Here is a 5,961-nt window from a genome sequence, read left to right on the forward strand (position 1 = left end):
ATATTTTAATTCCCTTTTCAAAGTAACAGAAGATCCATTATGTAACTGTCCATTATAAGTAAAAGCCAAGCAACAAGAGTTGTACAATTCCCCCTCCCCATCCCTTCAGCCCCAATAAGTTATCGATAAATATGACTATAAATAAGGCTGCTTCTCCCAAGCCAGGGAGGCGGGAAACATAGACGCCATGGTCGGCCATCTTCAGCTCCACTCTTTGGCCACAGGTGGCCACCCAGATCCGTTCTCCAGGCACTCTGGATTTGCAGTGTAGAGGTCAGCTTTGGGCTGCCTGGTTGGGCTGGGGAGAAAGGAAGCTGGATGTCCGCCCATCCTATCCCGCTCAGTCCCTTCCACTTTGCAGCTCGAGTTGGGTCTTGCGCAGTGGCCAGTTGTAGGGACCAGCTCTTCAAAGGCCGTGAGCCTCACCTGCCCATCACGGCCCTAGTGCTTCAGCACGCTGGCCTCGTACGCAGAGGGCACGAAGCAGGGTGGGCTCGCAATGCCCATGTTGTGCTTGCATGCTCGCGGGCCGGTAGTTGTGCGAGCAGGGGCCTTCGCAAAAGCGCATCACGCATTCCCGCGGCGCCAGCACCCAGTGTGCCCAGCCAAGCTCGCGTGGAAGGACACGCGCTGCGAGCAGGGGCAGCAGCCGACCCCGCTACCATCTTCTTCGCAGTCTTTGTCAGATCCCAGCACTCGCGCCCTGCGACTCTTCCAGCCGGCCAGGGCCTAGAACTTGACGCGCACTCTGGAGCAGCTCCCGGGCCATGCTGGGAGGCAGAGCCAGGGGCAGCCGCAGCTGGGGCACAGCGGTCCGGCCTGAGCCTGAGCCAGCGCTGCAGCGGCCGCGTCAGGTCGAACCTCAGGCTTTTTACTTCAGCTTCTACGGGGGAGGTGGCCCCCTCATTCCGAGGGGGCGGGGAAGGTGGCTGCAGAAACGGCCTCAGCTGGGCGCTATCAGCCGCGGTTTCTCTGGCATCTCCGCAGGCAGCGCCTCCCAGTTGAGCAGCAGGTGGAAGCGCAGGTTGGAGGCGTCTCGGCTGAGCTCCACTGTGGAAAGAGGGAGGAAGCGGGAAAGGCGTTGGGGAGTTCTCTCGCAGCCCGGGCTCTGCTCCAGTTTCTCCCCCCAAAACCACCTGGGACAGATATAGCTTCTAATTCCCAATCCGGCTTCTAGACTCAACAAAACTCTTTACCCCGCCAACTCGCGCCCCCCCCCCCCAAAAAAAAAAACAAACAAACCAAACCTAAAGCAGTGCCCTCCCTTCTAGCGCTGTACAGTGACCCAACGATCTCAGGAAGCATCTAGCCGTGTTTCATTTATCCAATTTGAACCTGCTAGTTCCGGATACCTAGAAGGTATTGGGGCTCTCAGGATCTCTGCTTCCAGCTCTGGTTCATAAAAAGGGTCCCCGGGGCTCACACAATGCCAAATGACCTATGGGGCGATTAGGGACCTGGATAAGGAAGGAGACAGAGATCGGATAAATGACACCTTCTTACTCCAAGATTCCACCTCTAGGCTAAATCTTAGAAGAAAGGTAAGGGAGGGAAGGTGGAAGGGAAGAAGAAAGGGGACCAAGGGTCAAAGGTTGGGTTCACTGGGAAAATTTGAGGGTGCTATGTTATCTCCAAGACCCCACTCTCTATCAGAGGCTGCTGCTGCTGCCTCTTTTGTCTAGGTGAGCCCAGCTGTTCTCAGAGAGCCCAGATGCAGTTTGAAGCCAACCTCCGTGCCATCCTGGGACTGCTCAGTCTGTCCACCCTTCTCAGAGTATAGGCCACAAGGCCCCTTGTAGGACTGACCTTCTAGGTTTAGGATTTCGAAATTCATTCCAGTTCCGAGTTTTAGAGTATTTTCCAGATTTGCCATTCGGTGGTCTATATTTTAAGGTCCCTTCTGCTCTGATAGTCTATGCCCTCGAGGCCTTTCCACTTTTGACATACTAAATGATAGGACCTTCCAGCCCTGAAATTTTGTTCTAAAGGTCTATGTTTTTCTAGTTCTGAAGCTCTATGTTCCAAAATCCATTCCAGCTATGATGTCCTGTTCTATATTCTAAGATTCTTCCCAATTCTGACATCTGAGATTCTACATTTGAAGATTTCTTCTAGCTCTGATATGGTGTAGTGCAGTGATGGTGAACCTTTTAGAGACCAAGTGCCCAACCCTCATGACACATTCGAGCCCCAGTCCCTTAGAAGGAGGAAGTGCTCCCATTGGGCTGCTGGGCAGAGAGGTAGGTGATATGAAAAAGGTTGTGAGGATCAAATGAGATATTGTACATTTCTTAATGCCTGACACTTAGTAGGTGTTTAATAAATGCTTGTTCCCTCCCACACCTTCCCCTTTTTTCAAGATTCTGATCATGTGTTATTTTATGAAGGGAGTCTCTCCTAGTTCCTCTGGTTGCTAGTGCCTTTTTCTCTAAGCCAACCTTCCTTCTACTCTAATATTTCTTATATGTGTCTTTTTATTTACATGCTGGCACCTTCATTAGAATGTAAGTGTCTTGAGGGCAGGGACTCTTTTTGCTTTTTCCTAGTATCCTGAGCACTTAGTGCTGTGTCTGGTTTATAGGCACACAATAATTGATTATTGATTGATTGATAGATATCGGCTCATGTTCCTACTTTCCCACCTAATTGATATTGTGTCCCCCCACCCCACCTCACTCCAATCACTTACCCAGGAATGAAAGCATCCTCAATAAAGCTATTATTAGTGTCAGTCTGACTGATGGGGGTTTGACACAAGAAACAAGGAGATCAGAGTAGGGTGAAATATCAAGGCTTTATTGGAGGAAAGAAGAGCAGGGAATGGGGGGAAGAATCAGCAAGGGGGAGACCGATGCCAGTAAAGGTGGCTGCCAAATTCCCACCTGAGTAGGAAAATGTGTAACCTCCTACAGGGTTGGAGGAATAGGGTTGTCAGGGATGAGGTAATTTGTATTGCCTCTATTGGTTGTCTCTGGGCAAGGTGAGCTACTTGGATTAAGTTCATTGGATATTCCTGAGGGAGTGGGGAGTCCTCGACTTTGGGAGTGGGGGGCTGGTTCCCAGGTTGATGCTCAGCCATGTAGGACAGGCTGAGGAACAAAATCCTGGTGTTCTGCCAGGCAGGTGTTGGGGTTGGCAAGTGTTGGAGGGGAGGCCTGTTAATTTCGATAGGGATTGGGGGAAGTAGAATTTTGATCTTCTGGTCTGTCCTTTAGGGAGCAGGAAGGCTTCCACAACACAGATCACATCTTCATCATTATGGAAATGACTGAAAGATGCAAGGAATAAAAGAGCTCACCCTACCCATTATTTGTTGTTTACAAAAAAGCATTTAATTCTGTTTAGCCAACTACCAACTTAAAAGCTCTTTCCCAACAAGGTGTCTTTCATCTGTACATCAAAATGATTCAAGGCTTTTTGAAATAAATAATGAGAGAACTGACTTGGTTCAATGACTCTCTGATTGCCACAGCCTGCTGATGGGTCTGCTTCTCTCAAATTTCTCTTCATTGGAATAAGGAAATACATATTGCATGAAAGCACTAGTGTGACCTATATCAGACTATTTACCACCTGGGGAGGAGGTGAAGGGGGGGGGGAGAGAATCTGAATCGAAAAGTGTCAGAAAACAATTGTCAAAAAATGTTTCTACATGTAATTTAAAAAATTTAAGAAAAACGGTTTCTCTTCATCACAGTCTATCCTCCACTCAGCTGTCAAAGTGATCTTCCCTGAAGCTCAGTTCTGGCCATCATCATCCTTTTTAAAAACATCTTATACTTGTACAAAAATATTTAGAGCTGCTCTTTGTGTGGTGACAAAGAATTAGAAATTGAGAGGATGCCCATTAATTGGGGAATGGAATGGTGATGGAATAATATTATGCTGTAAGAAATGATGAGCATGATGATTTCTGAAAAATATGGAAAACCTACACGAACTGATACAGAGTGATACGAGCAGAACCAAGAAAACATTGTACACAAAAAAGCAATATTGTATGATGACCAACTGTGAAAGACTTGGCTACTCTCAAGCAATACAAAAATCCAAGTCAATTCTGAAGGAACTGTGACAAAGAATGCTCTACACCTCCAGAGAAAGAGCTGTTGGAGTCTGAATGCAGATCAAAGTAGACGATTTTTCATTTTAATATATTTGTATTTTTATTGGGGAGTTTTGGTTTTATATGAGTATTTTCTTAGAACAATGGCCAATATGGAAGTATGTTTTGCATAATAATACATGTAAAACCCAGATCAAATTGCTTAACATCTCCAAGAGAGGGAGGGAAGGGTGGGAGACAATTTGGATCTTATAATTTCAGAAAATATATGTTAAAAATTAGTATAGCAATATCATATGATTATCTGTGAAATCTTGGCCTTTCTCAGCAATGCAATGATCTGGGACAATCCTGAAAGACATGATGAGGTGCTATCCATCTGCAGAGAAAGAACTGTTGGAGTTGTCTTACACATCAGTGTATTTATGGTTTTATTTTGGGGCCTTGGTTATGTATGAGTTTATTCTTAGGCAATGACCAATATGAAAGTGTGTTTTGCATGACAATAAAATAAAATTTTTAAAATTATTACATGGCAACTGGAAAAATAAAAAAAAGATTTCTTGAAAAGATGGCCTTTGTTTCTAATGGACTTATTAAAGGAGCTTTGCCATTTCCTAAAGGCAATCTAGCCCATTTGCTTCCCTCTTGTTTCATTCAGGGGCACCAGGCATTACTGTACAAATGCTGATTGATAAGATCTATGGGTTATTCACCTAACCGTATATTGCAATCTAATGAAGATACAATTTTCATCCACTTGGTTATTCCCAAGTGGATGATGAGGTCATACTCTTTTGAGTGGTTATGGATCTCTTCTAGGAGGCTCTGCCCCATTCCAAGCCAAGGTTTCTTAACCTTTTTGTGCATGTCACAGGTGAACACTAGAATAATAGCATTAAAACTATAAAATAAAACGTGTAGGATTATAATGTAAATCAATGATACTGAAATATAGTTATCAAAATATATTTTCAATAAAGGGTTCCCAGGTTCCAGAGAGAATGCAACTGGTATGATGTCATCCTCAAATCAGAGCATCTTAGGAACATTCATCATCCACTAGGAATCCCTCTTCACCTCAGACTCTTTGATGGATCTCCATCATAGTATCAAGTGTCTTTGACAAATATGAGACTCTCTGCATTATATTTTGCATGCTATTTATAATTAGATGATCGATCAATAAACATTTATTAAGCACCTACTCTGTGCCAGGCACTGTGCAAAATGCTAAAGATACAAAGAAAAGTAAAAGAGCCCCTTTTCACAAGGAGTTCACAGTATCATGGGGGAAACAACTATGTACAAGATACAGACAGGATAAACTGGCAACAATCAACAGAGGGATGATGTTAGAATTAAGGGGGACCAGGAAAGGCTTTTTGGAGAAGGTAGGGTTTTAGCTGGGAATTGAAGAGAGCTAAGGAAGCCAGGAGGTAGCCATGAAGAGGGAAAGCATTCCAGGCATGGGAAGCAACCTATAAAAATGTCCAGAGGAGATGGAAATTTTGTGGAAGGAACCAGAAGGCTAGAGTCACTGGATGGGATGTTTTAAAAAAGGATGATGATGGCCAGAACTGAGTTTTAGGGAAGATTGCTTTGACAGCTGAGTGGAGGATAGACTGTGATGGGGAGAAACCTTTTTTATTAAATTTTTAAAATTACATGTAGAAACAATTTTTGACAATTGTTTTCTGACACTTTTCGATTCAGATTCTGCTCCCCCCTCAACTCCTCCCCAGGTGGTAAATAGTCTGATATAGGTCACACCAGTGCTTTCATGCAATATATATTTCCTTATTCCAATGAAGAGAAACTTGAGAGAGGCAGACCCATCAGCAGGCTGTGGCAATCAGAGAGTCATTGAACCAAGTCAGTTCTCTCATTATTTA

General features: G+C 44.6%; 1 pseudogene; it reads right to left on the bottom strand.

Moving 5' to 3' along the window:
- Positions 1 to 201: 201 nt before the first annotated feature.
- Positions 202 to 1,305, bottom strand: LOC123256794 (annotated as a pseudogene).
- Positions 1,306 to 5,961: the final 4,656 nt, after the last annotated feature.

The sequence above is a fragment of the Gracilinanus agilis genome, chromosome 1 (genome assembly GCF_016433145.1).
Source record: "Gracilinanus agilis isolate LMUSP501 chromosome 1, AgileGrace, whole genome shotgun sequence".
In the NCBI taxonomy this organism is placed as follows: Eukaryota; Metazoa; Chordata; class Mammalia; order Didelphimorphia; family Didelphidae; genus Gracilinanus; species Gracilinanus agilis.